Below are 17,406 nucleotides of genomic sequence, written 5' to 3'. Positions count from 1 at the left end.
GGTGACAGCAGAGAGCTGAGTAGCAAGAGAGAATCCTATAATGTCACATGGACACAAAGGGACTGAAATGAAAATAGAAATTTCTAAAACAAGTTTACTAATGGTGTTCTATTTTGGTGGTCAGGATGGAATATTCTCCCTTGAAAATTTTTTTAAAAATATTTATTTATTTGAGTTACAGGCAGAGGCAGAGAGAGAGAGAGGGAGAGAGAGAGAGAGAGAGAGGTCTTCCATCCATTGGTTCATTCCCCCAAATGGCTGCAATGGCCAGAGCTGGGCCAATCTGAAGCCAGGAGCTTCTTCCAGGTCCCCCACCTGGGTGCAGAGGCCCAAGCACTTGGGCCATCTTCTGCTGCTTTTCCAGACACATTAGCAGGGAGCTGGGTTGGAAATGGAGCAGCCGGGACTCAAATCAACTCCCATATGGGCTGCTGGCACTGCAGACGGCCGCCTTACCTACCCTGCCACAGTGCCGCCACCCCTCTTGGGAATTCTGAGCCCCTGTTGCTGGGGTCCCCTAGGCAGAGACCCCGTGAGTGTTATAACACACATTTTCCCAGGAACCTTTGGAAGTGCACTGGTGTTTTCAGGAACTTGTTTCCCTAAGACCAGAGCTGTTCCCAGAAGCTGGGCCAGGGGACCACCGAGAAGGGTGCTGGCAGGGTCTGCTGGGAAGAGAACAGAGCGGGATCCTTGGAAGTGAGGGAGGAGCTGAACCTGTCCTTACCTCGCCCCCCATCCCCCCTCCCCCGCCTGGTGCTGCTGCGGAATTTGTGGAGGGGGCTGCTGGGGACTCTGCTACCTACCCCCCCACCCCCAGTCTACCTGGGGACCCACCACCGAAGCATCCCCCCCATTCTTCTTTCCCAGGTTGGAGTGTGAGCAAGAGTGAGCAGCTCTCCTGAGGGGCTGCAGCTGCTGCCCCACATCCTGGGGCTGCCTGGCCTCCGAGCAGCGCCCCCAAGCTAGCCTGGCCCCAGCTGCCTAGCCCCTAATTAGGCAGAGATGAGATCTGTTCTCTGATCCATTTCCCACCAGCTAATTATATGCATGGGGTTGGGAGAAGACAGTACAGCTGCTCGTTCTGCTCCTACCATGAAGGTGATGGCCCCTGGGAGATGCACCTGCTGCACCTCACTTTACCTTTTTGGCAGAGGGTGGGTTGTAGCTGCCTGTGCCTGTTCCCGTCCCTGGGGGAATGGTTGTGTTTCTGTTACTAAGATACTCTGGGGGCCAGGGAGAGGAGACCCCTTCCAGCTGGTGTCCTGAGGACAGGGGAGGTGGGGCTGAGGAATGGCCTGCAGAGCCCTGAACTCTCGGATCCCAAGAGAGGTGACATAGGGGAGACATGGTGACAGCTGACTGCCAGCCAGACACGCAGAGGTGAGGGCTTGGAGGTGTGCGGGGCCATCCAGGCCTAAGCTCGAAGTGCCCGTCCACGTTTTTAAAAACGATGGAGCAGCACTTTTCAGATACTGCATGTATATATTTCCCCCAGCGTTTTGTTAGGAAAAGTTCCAAACAAAAGAAATGGGGCCAGCATTGTGGTGCCATGGGCTAAGCTGCCACCTGCAAGGCCAGCATCCTAAGTCAGAGCGCCGGTTCAAGTCCCAGCTGCTCCACTCCCAATCTGTCTCACTAATAATGCGCCTGGGAGAGCAGTGGAAGATGGTCCAAGTGCTTAGTCCCCTGCCACGCACATGAGAGACCTGGATGAAGCTCCTGGCCTCTGGCTTCAGCCTGGCCCAGCCCTGCACATTGCAGCCATTTGGGGAGTGAACCAGTGAATGGAGAATCTCTCTGTGGCACTCTCCCCTTCAAACAAAAAACAAGAACCATACAGTGAACAATTGTATACCCACTTAGCAGATATACAATTGCTACTATTTTGCTCCATTAGGAATCTATCAATTTCTCCATCCATTAATAAAATTTCTTTCCTCAAGCTTTGCAAGTAAGTTGCAAACATCTGGATACTTCTGTTCCAGGCACGGTAGCATGTGCACCATTAGCTAGAGATCAATATTTGCTGTGCTTTTTGTCTGCAGGTAAATTTACATACAGTGTCATGCACAGATCTTAAAGGTACCGCTCTCTGAGTTTAGACAAGTATGTGCTGTACCTCAACAGGCTAGAGACCCCCACCATCGCAAGCGAATGGGCGGTTCCCTCATGCCCCTCCCCCGCCCACTCCCATCTCCTCCTCCTGGGTATGTCTCCGCCTCTCTATTACTTAAATGGCACGAATAAAACATTCTCCGACCCTCTGCTGCTCCCCCTCAGCCCTGCTATGGCCACCACTTTAAGTGTTTCTTCTGCTTCTCACCTCCGTGTTTCTAAACCATCTGCTCTTTCTGCTGTTTCCTTGGCTCATTTTAGTCAGGTCTGGGCTGACGTTGCAGGCTGCTGTGTGTGTGTGTGTGTGTGTGTTCTGCAGCCCCCTGCCTGGCCTTGACGCCCCGCCCCCTTCCTGCTGGCTGGTGGCCTTGGGCAAGTGACTTACCCTCCTGATGCCTCCGTTTTCCGCTTTGTAACCGGAGTAGTCAGAATATCGAGGCTGCTGGATTGTTAGGAAAACTCGGAATGTGAAGTGCTGCGAATATGCACATCACCCAGGAAGGGGTCAAATCATTTCTTGTTATCAGTGAGGAAGTTTTGCCTTTCACGCCTCCCTCTCCTTTCAACCTATCCGAGGTTTTAAGTTTATTGGTGTTATTTACATTATGTGAGCACCGTTTCCTGCCAAGCCAGACCTGGCGTTTTGGCCACACTTCCTTTCTTGTGGGGGGTCATTACCTGCTTGGCTTCTTTCATTTTGCTTCATTTCTTCTTGACCCATCCCTACTTCTCCGTCAGGCTCTCCATCGCTACCCCGCACATCACGCATAACCGATCGGTTCTGAGCGCTTCCCATCCAGCTCTGCCACCTTCTCCCTTTCAAACTGGAGCCAATTTTCAAACTGGAGTCTCCAGCATGGTTTGTAAGAGAAGCGTTTGTGAGATCCACGGTGTTCCAGCCGCTGTGCTGGGGCCTGCGCGGGATGGAATCCCTGGCCGCAGGGGTCTCTGAGGGACACCATCTGGGGCTGTGACCGCTGTCTACAGGCCGCTCTGGTCACTGGAGCCCCTCAGGACCTCTGGGAATCTCAGGCCCCCAGGAGCCCCGTTTGCTCCTGTGTAAAACGGGGACAGTTCCTTGGTCTGTGACCCCTCTGCCCCTGTGAGCCAGGAACGGGCAGTGAAGTCCTGCTGGTCCCTGGCGGTGCTCTCCGTCTCAGGGCGCACCTCCTGGCCTGTGTGCTTCCCTCTGCCTCTCGCCGGAGCTCAGCTCCAGCTTCGCTCTCCACCCCAGCCTTGGTGGGCGTCCCATGGACATTTGCTGAATGAAGGAACGAGTGAGTGGCGTGCTGGAACTGGCTCCTGGCAGCTAGAAGGTCTGGGTTCAAGTTCTAGGTGAGTGCTACAGAGCAATCATTGTCCTTTCTGCTCCCTGTTTGCCCTGTGAGGCAGACCCCAGTCTGTGGAGGGGAGGCAGGGAGCTGGGGCCCCTCTGGCTTGGCCCTCTGCCCTCACTGTGCCGTTCCCACTGGAGCCGGAGGCTGTGTCTGGAGCCTGCCAGCCTGGCGCTGGTCACCTGATATGTGGGCCAGGTGGTCCTGGGAGGGCCTTAAGGGCAAAGCAGGCCCGCTGAAGGCCCCTCCCTCCCACCTAGCTCTCCTCTGTCAGTCCACTGCAGGATCAATCCCTTAATCCTCCCCACGCCTGCAGCCTTTGCAGCTCCTGGAACTTGCCCTGTGTGTCTAATTTCACTCTGTGTCATCGCTGCTTGTGGGGGGTGGGCTCTGAAAGAACACAGCTGTCTCTCTGTGCTCACACGGCTAGGGTGTCAGGCTAGGGTTCCAGTCCAGGTCTGCCCGTGTGTGTGTGTGTGTGTGTATACCAAACAGTGCCTTCCATTCTCCACTGGCCTGCTGGGTCTCTGATGGGCTGTGGTGGTTAAATGCCCTTGGAGCCAGGCAGCCTGGGTTCACATCCCACTGGGCCATTGAGCTGCCCCCACCTCTGTGTCTGCCATGAGGATGAATCCCTTCATGTGCACACTTTCAGAACTCCCATCAGATGCATTGCACAGATTCCTTTAATTTGTTGCCAATATTTAAACATGTAAACCTTTGGAAGAACAACATAGAAGAAGGAGACCTCCAGACATGGGTGGAAAATGCAATGAAAAGCTAAATTCTGCTGCAAAAAAATTTGTGATCCATGCATTCTTTTCTTTTCTTTTCTTTTCTTTTTTTCTTTTCTTTTCTTAACACTTCTTCTGTGAACTTAGTGAAGATGCTACATACAAGCCCCAAGTACCTACTGTGGACCTGGTTCGGAGCCGCATGCTGCAGGGGAGTCTGGTCCTGGGAGTAGCACTGTGGTGAGGTGGGTCCTGTTCCTGTCTCCCCACTGTGGTCTCAGAGAGGGGAAACGTGCCCACGGTCACAGCCAGGGTGGGTAGAGGCCCCTGGATTCACCCCTGTGGGGTCCAAGGCCCAGTGGTGTTTGTGGTATCACGGGCAGGTGCACCACTGCTCTGTGGGCCTGGGTGTTCCCCGTGGCCCGTGTGGACGGAGGGCCCTGCCCCGGTCCAGTGTCACCACCTGGGAACTTGGATTCTGTGGGCCAGGGCTTCTGAGTTCTCCAGAGACCTCACCGACTGTTTGCTGTGTGTGGTTTTCTCTGTCAGCCCAACAGTGCTGGAACAACTACCTAAATGCGAAAACACCCCCTGCCAATGTTATTTTTTATGCTTTTGTGTATAACCAGCAAACAACAGGAAATGCCCCTCAGGGGGAAGGGTTACAGAAATATGGGCCCTGCTGTGCGCTGGGGACCTGTGCACACTGCACGTGGACCTGAGAGCCACTCGGGTCAGCCGACAAAGCCAGGGTGGCAGGGCCCACACTCCTGGCTGGCAGGAAATCTCCTTGGAGAATTGCATGGCTGGAGAGTCACTTGTTACCTTTGGAATTTGAACCATGTGAATGAATGAAGGGACTTCACGTAGTCTGCGGAAAAAAGCATTAAAAGATACATTTATTTTAGTGCAAAACATTTTTAAATCCATATATGTAAACATTCATGGAAAGAGCATGTTATGGAAAACCTATGCATGAGCTTTAAATACTTCTTTGCTGCATCCCATATGGGTGCTGGTTTGAATCCCAGCTGCTCCACTTCTGATCCAGCTCCCTGCTAATGCACCTGGGATAAGTAGTGGAAGATGGCCCAAATGCTTGGGCCCCTGCACCCATGTAGCAGACCCAGATGAAGCTTCTGGCTCCTGGTTTCAGCCAGTTCCAGCCCTGGCTGTTGCAGCCATTTGGGGAGTGAACCAGCGGATGGAGATTCTCTCTTTCTTTCTCTCTCCCTCTCTGTCTCTGTAACTCTGCCTTTCAAATAAGTGAAATAAATCTTTAAAAAAAATCTTTGCACCAAAACAAGTGTATCCTTTAATTTCATTTTCCGTAAACTTCTGGAAGTGACTTCATATTGTTTATGCAGAAAAAGTAAGGGCAAGTTTTAGAGAAAGTGAAAGAAAGTACAGCAGAAACCCGCAACAGATGGAGCACTCAACGCGGGGCAGCAGGGGAAGCTGGCGATGGCCCTGGGCAACCCAGCTGCACCCAGCTGCACCCAGCGTGGCTTGTGGCTCCACCCTCTACGGTAATATTTTGGTTTCCACATACACAGCACCCACGGGAAACTCCAGCCAATAGGTGTCAGGTTCTGGGCTGGGCCAGGTGCCAAGGCTTATGATGGGCATGACGCAGCCCCTGGAATAGCGTCGGCCAGATGCCTGGGCCATGACGGAGGGGGCACGGAATGATGCCACTTCCCACGGTCTCCCAGGCCCTGCCCAGCTCGTGTTTGTCTTGCAAGCTCCAGGTGGGGGGAGGGACCCTTCAGAGGAGCCATCCCCGTCAGTGGACTCTGAGCTGCAGGGACCAGATTCATTCATTTATTTACCAAATAGTCACTGAGCACCTACTATGTACAAATACTCTGATAGGCACTGAATATACAGCAGAGAGGGAAAAAAAAAAAAGAAACCGCCTGTCTCCTGGGGCTGCGTTGCTGGTGGGGACACACAAGACACATACAGGAGCAAAAAGGCAATAGGAGAAAATGAAGCTGCAAAGGGAGCCGGGCAGGGACGTAGGTTTTCCCTTTGTTTTGTTTTAAAGATTTATGTGTTTGAAAGTCAGAGTTACAGACAGAGAAGGAGAGAGGGAGGGAAGGAGAGAGAGAGAGAGAGAGAGAGAGAGAGAGAGAGAGAGAGAGAATCTTCTACCCATTGGTTCACTTCCCAAATGGCAAAAGTGGCCAGGGCTGGGCCAGACCGAAGCCAGGAGGCAGAAGATTCTTCTGGGTCTCCCTCATGGGTGCAGGGGCCCAAGCACTTGGGCCATCTTCTGCTGCTTTCCCAGGCGCATTAGTAGGGAGCTGCATCGGAAGTGGAGCAGCCGGGAGTTGAACCGGTGCCCATCTAGGAAACTGGGGTCATAGGTGGCAGCTTTACCCGCTACGCCACAGTGCTGGCCTGATTTCTCCCTTTTCACTGAGGTATCATTGATGCACAGAGTGACCTGTTTTAGGCAAACAATGTGATGGGTGCCGGTGGCGGTGGACTTCTGTGCACCCCTCATCTGTCGTCTCCCACGTTTCTTCCTGCCCCTTTGCAGCCACTCCCCAGCTCCCACCCGGCCCTCCTAGGAAGCCCCTCAACAATTTTCTCTTATCATAGAGTATCTTTGTCTTTTTTGGAGTTCATATGTATGTAGTCTGAGTTTTTTTTTCTTTTTTAAAAAATTGATTGATTGATTGATTGATTGATTTGAAAGGCAGAGAGAAAAGGATGGAGAAAAGAGAGAGGGACAGACAGACAGAGATCTCCCTTTAGCTGCTTCACTCCCCAAATGGCCAAAACAGCTGGAGCTGGGCCAGGCCAAAGCCAGGAGCCTGGAACTCCATCCGGGTCTCCCGTGTGGGTGCAGGGGTCCAAGCACTTGGGTCATTTCCCATTGTCTTGCCAGGTGCATTAACAGGGAGCTGGATCCAAAGTGGAGCTGCTGGGACTCAAATCAGCACATCACTGTGCGGTGCGGGCCCCGCTGTGCCCCAGCGCTGGCCCTGCAGTCCGCCCTCTGCCGGGTAGCATGCCGTAGCTGCCGTCCAAGTGGTCCCTTGGGTCTGTGGCTCCTTCCTTATCCTGGTGGGGGTGGACCATGTGTTGTCCATCCCTTGGGCCTGCTGATAGACGTGTGGCTACTGTGTGGCTCTTAGGAACAAAGCTACTGTGGACACATGTGAGCCACTCTTGTGGGGACGTCTGTTTCCCTTTCTTGGGGGTGAACCCTGGGGACTGGACTCGCAGGGCCTGGCCATGAGAGTGCAGTGACTTTAGTAGCTGTGGGGGGGTCGCTTGTCAATGGGGTGGTCAGAGTGGGCTTCACAAACCAGACAGAGCCGGAAGGGGGAAGGTGGGAAAACGGTCCTCAGCTGAGGGAAAGTGAGTTAGGACGTGCCTGGTGTGTGAAGAGACAGCGTGGGGGCCAGTGGGAAGGGCACAGCAGGTGGCTCAGTGTGCAGTAACATGGCTGGGTGGTATGGGGCCTTGAATGCCACGGGGAGGCTGTTGGCTTTTCCTCTGAGAACCCATGGGAGGGTTCTGAGTAGGGTCGGGGCAGGACAGGAGCAGGCTTGTTTAGCACCAACCTCCATCCCCAGCTACCAAGTGCAGAATGGGCTACTGCAATGGTCCTAGCAGGAGGCCAAGGAGTGGGACTGGGGTGCAGGCAGTGGAGAGGGGGGTGTTGGGTTCCAGATCTACCCTGAAGGTGGAGCCGCCAGGAGATGTCCCAGAGGTGGAATGTGAGGGAAACAGGGGCATGAGGGTGGCTAGGACCTGAGTGGCCACTAGGAGCCGAGACCCAGCCAGCAAGAACACGTGCACCTGTGACCAGCAAAAACCACAAGGATCTGAGCTGAGCTTCGACATGGGCCCTGAGCCGCCACAGAAGAACCCAGCCCAGCTGACACCACGAGCTCCGCGTGGAGAGAGCATGCGCAGAGGTCCTGGCGATGCCGTGAGCACTTCCAGCCTGCGGACGCCGGCAGGGGCTTTGTGGGCCTGGTTGTAAGTCACCAGGTTCGTGACAATTTGTGTCAGCAGCCAGGCAGCCTAGGCTCCTGCAGCATCCGAGCTGAAAGGGTCGTTAGCGACCATGGAGGCTGCCCCTCACCTGAGCAGATGGGGAGGTCGACCCAGAGGACAGACAGGACGTGCAGCCTCGCTCCAGTGGGTAGCCAGCATCAGGCAGAGGCCGCCCCAGCCCCGGGACCTGGTCTCCCAGGAGGTTGCAGCCCTTGCCCTCCTGCCAAGTCCTCGTGCTTCGGGCACTGGCCTCCCGGGAGCTGGCTTCTGGCCACCACACTGTGCCCTCTGTTCCCCAGGCAGCGAGCTCAGGCAGGCTCCCTGCTGGGCTGGGCCAGGCGGGAGGCAGAGCTCAGGCCAAGGGTGCAGGAGCCAGGCCGGAATCTGGGAACTCAGGAGAGAGGGGAGCTAGCACAGGCTGCGACCGGGGGTCCTGGCCAGCTTCCCAGCTCTGGCACTCAGCAGCTGTGGGACCTGGGGCGAGGGAGCCATTTGCTGAGCTGTGATGCCCACGCCTGGAAGCAGGGGTGCTCTCCCCTGATGGGCAACGAGTGAATGTCTGCGAAACTGTTGGGGGTGGGGGCACTCCGGAAACGCGCGTCCCCCTCCTCTTCTCCGTAGGCCTCGGTTTCCCCATCGGCCACACGGTCTTGTGTGCCACCCTGGCAGCTCCAAGAGTTGGCCATTTTCGGATTTACACCCTGGCTCTGGCTCTTACCAGCTGTGTGACCTTGGGTTAAGTCACTTAAGCTCCCCGCGTCCCAGTTTTCTTACCCGTCAAGCCGGGCTATTAATAATCGCTACCGTTCATTACGCGAGAGATGCAGGTCAGATAACCTGCAGGCCACTCACCTGCTTCAAAAAATGCCAGCCGGTTGGATTCTCGTCCTTATCTCCATTCCTCAGGGGTGAGTCTGGTCTTGCTGCTGGAATGGGCACCAGGGCTGAGCCTCTGGGGGCGGGGGGGAGGAAGTTTGGTTCCCTTGGTAACAGGGTTATGGACAGGACTGGGAGGACCGATCTGGCTCATTTCCCTCCGCCCGCCGGCTCCCCACCCACCTGCCCAAGCCTCGGAGCGCAGCTCGGTGAAGGGGAAACCCGCGGTAGGGGTGGGGAAGTGGAGCAGGACTTGTTTGTGCTCCTGGTTCTGGGAACTACCTCGTGTTTCCCCCTAGTGGCTGCACACGTCTGGAGGCGGGACCGTGTGTCACCTCGCCGGGATGTCCCTCCCCACCCGGACAAGCACGGCGTCCTCGGCCCCTAGGGGGCGCGCTGGGGCAGCGCGAGTCTCTTAGGAATCCGAAGCTTGGATGGGGCACACACACAGGCAGGGTGAGGCGGGTGGGGCGTCGTCCTCGGCCTGTGCCCTAGAGGAGAGAGCCGCAGGCTCTGCCCTGGGCGCCCCGGAGGTCTGCTTTCCTGGCCTCCCCGACGAGTGCCCAGATGGGGCTTGGCTCTTCCACCATCTCGGGAACCCCTGCCTGTCAATCCACGCCTGGGCTCCTCTGCCACGTGCTCTCTGGTGTTTGCACTCAACTGGCCGATACGGTGGCTGGGCACGGAGGGCCGACCGTGGGATGCAGCAGTGGCCCCTGATCCATGTCGGCCAATAGAAGGAGCACCGGACTCTAAGTCTGGTTCTCTACGACTTCCTGCTGTGTGGCCTTGAACAAGTCACTTAGCCTCTCTGTGTGGGGTGGAATCAGAGGAGACCTTGGAGAGCAAATGGGGAAACTGAGGACCCTGGACAAGAGGGGCTTTATTGCAGGCCGCACAGCAGCACTGGGGCAGACCCAGGAGCACTGGCAGGGGCAGCTACTGGGTTAGGAAGCTTTTCCCAATCACCAGCCGGCCCTGAGTACCTGGGATGGACCTTGGGTCCCCAAGCTCACAGGGGGCTCCTTTCCATCCAAGTGTCACGTTTGGCTCTGGCAACTGTATGCGCCAGCCGGGGGCTGGGCAAACTGAACCCAGACAGGGACAGGGCCTTGTCCAAGGCCACTCTACAAGTCCACGGCAGAACTAGGGTCTGAGCCAGATCTGAGAAGCAGGTGCTTTGTGCTCCAAGTTCAAGCTGGTATCTGGGGGTATCCTGAGAGTGTGCTAATGAGTTCTCCAACGGGATTTTTAAAATCTCTTTCACTTGGATTATAGCCCTTAAAAAGTAAGCCAAACATCTCCTGCACTGTTCTCAGGGCCACATCTGAGTACTAACCGCGCTTGCGTTTGGACTTGAGATTCCAGCAGCGCCAAGGGATGAGACATGTTTAGAACTACCAGGCGTCGCGCTTTGCACTTCATGCTGTTTGCATTTGGCCTTCACCACCGCACAGCAATCCTAGAAGATGGACAACGATGAGCATGCCACTCCGCGGAACAGGAAGTCGAGGCCCAGAGAGGTTAAATCACCTGCAGCAAGGTCACTGAGGGAGGGGAGCAGGCAGGACTTGAAGCGAGGCCGGCGGTCTTGTCCCTCCGGCTTTCCCACCGTGGTGTCTAAGTGCCTGGGGACGGGCAGCGGCCGGGGTGCTGGCCGCACAGTGCAGCTTCAGTGCCGCAGCCCCGCCCAGGCCGCTCGGTCAGCGTGATGGTGAGGGCTACAGGCTTCGGGCTCACGACTGCTTTTCTTTTCTTTTCTTTTTTTTTGACAGGCAGAGTGGACAGTGTGAGAGAGAGAGAGACAAAGAGAAAGGTCCTCCTTTTCCATTGGTTCACCCTCCAACGGCCGCTGAGGCTGGCGCGCTGTGGCCGGCGCACCGTGCTGATCCGAAGCCAGGAGCCAGGTGCTTCTCCTGGTCTCCCATGCAGGTGCAGGGCCCAAGCACTTGGGCCATCCTCCACTGCACTCCTGGGCCACAGCAGAGAGCTGGCCTGCAAGAGGAGCAACCGGGACAGAATCCGGTGCCCCAACCGGGACTAGAACCTCATGTGCCGCCGCCGCAGGCAGAGGATTAGCCTAGTGAGCTGAGGCGTCGGCCTGCTTTTCTAAAGATTGATTGATTGATTTGAAAGGCAGTGTTACATAGTGGGGGGGGGGGGCAGAGAGCTTCCATCCCCACCTGCTGGTTCACTCCCCAAATGGCTGCAATGGCAAGGGCTGGGCAGGTCCGAAGCTGGGAACTCCATCTGGGTCTCCCATGTGGGTGGCAAGGAACCAAGTCCTTGGGCCCTCCCCTGCTGCCTCCCAGGCACATTGGCAGTGAGCTGGAGAGGAAGCGGCGCAGCCAGGACTGGAACTTGCACTGGGATCCAGGATCCGTGGTAGGCAGTGGTTTAACAGCTGCTCCGTAACCCCAGCCCCATCATGACTCCTGACTTCAAGTCCATCTTGCTCCTTGCTTAGTCCTCAGACTGTGGGCAGGGAAAACCATTCAACCCCTCTGAACCTCAGTTTACCCATCTCTAAAATGGGAGTGCAGCTACACCTGAATGACTGCTCTCTATTTATGCAATTCCCTTCTCTTTTTCTTAGGTTGACCAAACCCTGACTTTATTCCTAGTGGCAATATGCCCATCTAAAGACTACATTCTTTTTCCTTTTTTTAAAGATTTATTTATTTATTTATTTATTTGAAAGTCAGAGTTACACAGAAAGAAGAGAGGCAGAGAGAGAGAGGTCTTCCATCTGATGGTTCACTCCCTAGTTGGCTGCAACAGCTGGAGCTGCGCTGATCCGAAGCCAGGAGCCAGGAGCTTCTTTCTGGTCTCCCATGCGGGTGCAGGGGCCCAAAGGCTTGGGCTATCTTTTACTGCTTTCCCAGGCCATAGCAGAGAGCTGGATCAGAAGAGGAGCAGCCGGATCTCGAACCAATGCCCATATGGGCTGCCGGTGCTTCAGGCCTGGATGTTAACCCACTGCGCTACAGCGTCGGCCCCAAGGCTACATTCTTAGCTTCTTCTGCAGCTACTGGTGGCTAGTGAGTGGAAGTTATTAGTGAGACTTTTGCGAAATATCCTTAGAGGAGCCTGATACTGCTGGGAGGAAAGCCCATTTGCCTTTCTTTTTCCTTCTTCCCACATTAGACTCAGGCATTATGGCTGGAGCCCCAGCAGCCTTGGATCAAGCAGTGACCTTAAGGAGGAGGTCACATGGTAAGGATGGAGCAACATGAAGTTAGGAGGGACCTGGGACACCAGGGAGACTGCACCAGCTCTGATGATTCCCAGACTTGTTTTTTTCCCCAAGATTTTATTTATTGTTTATTTGAGGTTGAGTTAAAGACATAGAGAGGGAGAGACAGAGCGAAAGGTTACCCTTGGAACCCTCCTGCTTGGGAGAGTCCTCTCTTCTCGCTATTTACTGACTCATCGATTTCTCAATGTGAACTCATGGATGTTTATTCAGAGTCGGGGTTGCAATCCAGGGCAACTTTATTTGTTTTCTTGCACCAATTGCTTTATTTTTGGCCTTTGGGATGTCCCAGGCTTCTTGGCCCAAGAGAAAAATGCACTAAAGTAGATATTCTGCAACGGGGCTCCCACTTGTGCCACTCTCTGGTGCTCACCTCCCTGGAAACTGGAGCTTCTCTCATCAAAGCCCAAACTGAAGCTGGCCCCATCCCTTGAGGCTGAGTGTGAGCATGTGGCTTGCTTTGGCCAATGGGAAAAGGCTAAAGTTTGAATGGGGCTCCTGCATGGGGGCTTGCTCCCCTGGGAGCCTGGGACTGCCTGTGAGCAAGGCTGGGCTAGCTCTTTTCTTCTCTCTCTCTCTCTTAAGATGTATTTATTTATTTGAAAGGCAGAGTTACAGAGAGGCAGAGGCAGAGAGGTCTTCCATCCACTGGTTCACTCCCCAGATGGCTGCAATGGCCGGAGCTGGGCTGATCTGAAGCCAGGAGCCAGGAGCTTCTTCCGGGTCTCCCATGCAGGTGCAGGGGCCCAAGGACTTGGGCCATCCTCTACTGCCTTCCCAGGCCATAGCAGAGAGATGGATCAGAGGTAGAACAGCCAGGACTTGAACAGGCACCCATATGGGGTGCTGGCACTGCAGGCAGCGGCTTTACCTGCTATGCCACAGTGCTGGCCCCATGGGCTAGCTTATTTCTGTCAACAACCTTCAGGCCAGGACCACTAAGAGCACATTTGTAGTTAAATAGCTGGGTTTATTACCCACAGCATCGAGAGCGTGCACATGGGGTGTCTCTGGAGGAAGGAATTTGAAAAGTCTCATTACAGATCTGGGCTCATGTTAGGTGACTTTTAAAACTTCATTTTTTGGAGCCAGCGCTGTGGTGCAGTGGGTTAACGCCCTGGCCTGAAGCGCCGGCATCCCATATGGGCGCTGGTTCAAGTCCCGGCTGCTCCTCTTCCGATCCAGCTCTCTGCTGTGGCCTGGAAAAGCAGGAGAAGATGGTCCAAGTTCTTGGGCCCTGCACCCATGTGGGAGACCTGGAGGAGGCTCCTGGCTTCGGATCGGCGCAGCTCCAGCTGTTGCAGCCAACTGGGGAGTGAACCAGCAGATGGAAGACCTCTCTCTGTCTCTACCTCTCTCTCTAACTCTGTCTTTCAAATAAATAAAATAAACCTTTAACAACAACAACAAAAAAAGCAGCTTTGCTTATTTACTTATTTATTTGAGACAGAGAGAGTGAGCAAGCACTCCCATCTGCTCCTTTGCTTCTCCAATACCCACGACATCCAGAGCTGGCACAGATTGAAGCCAGGAGCCAGGAACTCAGTCCCGGTCTCCCATATGGTGGCTGGGAGCTGACTACATGAGCCCTGTCAGGGTAGCACATTAGCAGGGAGCTGGAGTCGGACACACAGTCAGGAATGAACCCAGGCACCAACGCCCACCCCTCTGTTCTCTCCGGAAGCCCCTCACTGCTGCGCTCTTGTGTCTTGGGGTCTCTTTAAGCTGCAGCTGACAGCAACCCAACTCTGCTTCACTTGAGCCACGCAAGACTTCCCTTGGTTCAAGAAACTAAACAATCACCAGGAGCAGCCCACTCGGGACTCAGACCCCTGCTGAGGGGCCCTCTGGCTCCGCCTTTCTCCCCTCGAGGTCCTCAGCCAGGGGCAGGCACACACAGGGCGTAGCAGTCCCAAGCCACTGAGGAGCGCTGGGAGGAGCAGCTGCCAGGGCTTTCTTCCTTACGGGGCACTTAGTTTGCAGCGGACAGCCACGCACAGCTTTAAAGCATGAGAACAATCTGATTTTAAGTTCTTTTTAAAATTTTTTATTTATTTGAAAGGCAGAATGACAGAGAGAGGAAGAGACAGAGAGAAAGATCTACCATCTGCTGGTTCACCCCCCAAATGGTCAGCAGGACTGGGGCTAGGTCCAACAGAAGCCAAAAGCTTCCTCTAGGTCTCCCACATAGGTGCAGGAGCTCAAGCACTCGGGCCATCCTCCGCTGCTTTCCCAGGCACATTAGCAGGGAGCAGGATCGGAAGTGGAGCAGCTGGGACTGGAACTGGTGCCCATACGGGATGCCGGCACCACAAGCAGCAGCTTTACCCGCTACACCACAGCGCTGGCTCCAGCTTTGAAATTCTTCATGACTGTATCTTTGAACTTGTGTTTTGTGAGTGAAGTCTGATGGGACAGTGGAGCAGGTGCCCTGCAGAGGGTACACGGGCACCTTGCTCACCACCCTGCCAGCACACACGTTTGCCTCTCCCGCTCCCCCACTTCCATCACACTCGACCTTGTACACGGGGTCCCCGCTCCATGGTGCGCCTCCCTTGTTTCAGCGCTCTGCTGTTACCCCATTGAAATTCTTAATAGTTGGTAACTTTTAAAATTATTTATTTTACTTGAGAGATCGACAGAGAGGTTGAGAGCTTGAGAGAGAGATGCACACACAAAGACTGACCTCCTATCCTCTGGTTTACTCTCCAAATGCCCAGAAGCCAGGAACTCAACCCAGGGCCCATGTGGGGGGCAGGGGCCGTCAACTGCTGCAGGTCTGGGTGCGCATTGGCAGGCAGTTGGTCAGGAGCACGCGTTCTGATCTGAGATACAGACCTCCCACGTGGTAGCCTTAACCACTGCACCAAATGCCCTCGTCAACAATTCCATCTTTGAACTTGGAACTGGAAGTGAAGTCCAATGGGAAAACGAATCACGTGTGAGGGCAGAGGCGACTCATGGCGGGCAGATGTCCACCGCTCATTCACGTGTTCTCTTCATTGAATTCTGGGAGACCCCAGCCACTCAGGGTGAGCAGGGGGCAGGCTGAGGCCCGGGTGTGGTGGAGCAGAGGTAGACCAGTGAAGTCCTGGCCTCCAGCTACGTAGTAGAGGGGAACATGCGCTGGCTGTTTTTCCCATGAAGATGGGGCTGTTTGATACGCAGAAGTGAATGGGCTGTACACTATTCATTTGGGCGATTCAGTCTCGAAGCTGTGGAGGACAGCCCCGTGCATGGGGCAGGACCACCGTGTCAGGCACAAGGCCCCTGCAGTGGCACTTTACTCTCTCCCCGTGGCTCTGTCTGTGTCCACGGTACATCTGCATGTCTATAACCCCCCACACAATGAATTCTCACAATCAGAACACCTGGGGGTCACCCTCACCCAGAGCAAGTGACGAGCACTCCTGGTGCCCTATAACCCTCCACTGAGAGGACCCCACCCCTGCTTAGCCACCTTCCTCTCCTTACTTCCAGTTGGGGCCAGTTCGCGCCACACACTCAGAGGCTGCTGCACAGTGCGCAGGCTGCTATGCTGTGCCGTGCACAGTCAGCTACGTGATCGCCGTGGGAATGAATGTACGCTTGGAGGAATGAATGAAACGTGAGCAAATGTGCTGCGCCGGAAGTCCACTGCCACACCTGAGACTTCCTGTGAAGCAGAGCCCACTGTGCCCATTTTGAAGAAGGGAAAAAGGAGGTTCAGAGAGGTCAGGCACTGGATCCTGGAGGCAGTTGGGCCTCCCTGCCCTTAGCACTGTAAGGAGCTCAGCCACCTAATCCCACACTAATCCGACACAGAAAAGCAACATATTAATGCTGGATGTGGCTGGGACCACATTCCCTGCTCCAAAGGGCTGGTCCATCAAAAGATGCTGATGCTGGTGTTGCTAAGCAACGCTGCCAGCTCTTTGAAGCATCTTTAATCAGGAGAGACAAAGGCCCACATAGACACCAAGGGGAGGAAAACCTGCAAAAAGGGACCAAGTGCCAGCCACCGAGACACACTGGCTTGATGTTGGCCTCCCCATCCCCCACAAAGGGCCCCACCCATCATCTCTGGGGCGTGCAGTGAACTCTCTCCCCGCTGTGGAAATTGCCTCTCCTGGGAACAGGCGGAGGCCTCAGGAACCATGTGTTCTGCCCATCTGGCTCATCGGGACCTACTAGGAGCCAATGGGAAAGACAGACTGGTCTTGGAGGCCTTTCCAGAAAGTTCTTTCACTTCTTGACATAGGCAGAAATTCTGACATTCTTGTGGTGGACACCATGATACCCCCAGGGAGCTCTAGCAGACGGAGGCAGCTCAGAGATGCAAGTGTCCTAGAGGGGGTGGCTGGCTGTGGTGCCTCTGAGCCTCCACAGCTCCATCACTGAGTGAGGGTATCACTGGTTTGATGCAGAGACTGGTGACCGTGCATAGGAACCTGCAGATGCAGGCATCCTAGGAGGCAATGCCTGTGAACTGTGGCCCTTAGGAGACCCAGCCTGGGCCCAAGGCCACAGCTGCCAGGCGCCCCATTGGGCCTGGTGCAGCCCGCCGTCCTCCAGCTGGTGTTTCTGCATCAGCTGGGAACTAGCATCCCCGTGGGAAGGGCGTTTGGAGATCAGCAGGTGCTCTGATCTTACTGCACAGACGGGAAACAGGCTGTGTGTATGTGTGTGTGTGTTGGGGGGGGGGGCTGACACTTCTGGGCAAGACACAGCTATGCCCATGAGTCTGAGGACCTGAGATGAGCTGGAGGCAGGAGCCCAGGTGAGAGGGCAGGGAGGCTGGAAGAGAGGGAAGAGAGAAGGGAGTTAGAGACAGAGAGAAAGAGAGAGGAAAATCGAGCTCCTGCTCTTGCCAGCACAACAGTCCTGCTCACTGCAGCCATGACTTAGGTGGGACTGGCCCCACCCACTGGCTCCAGCCCTTATCACATGACCAGATCTGGCCAACCAGAATCACAGCGACAGGTGCAGGGATGAACACAGGACCAATCCTGGCTGGGAGAATCTCGGGAGGATGCGAGCTGGGGCTGAGGGAGCCAGCTTCCTGTGGGGGGAGCCCTGGCTAGGGAGG

Source organism: Lepus europaeus, chromosome 10, assembly GCF_033115175.1.
Source record: "Lepus europaeus isolate LE1 chromosome 10, mLepTim1.pri, whole genome shotgun sequence".
In the NCBI taxonomy this organism is placed as follows: Eukaryota; Metazoa; Chordata; class Mammalia; order Lagomorpha; family Leporidae; genus Lepus; species Lepus europaeus.
The sequence above is the reverse complement of the archived record's forward strand: the minus strand, read 5'-3'. Positions refer to the sequence as shown.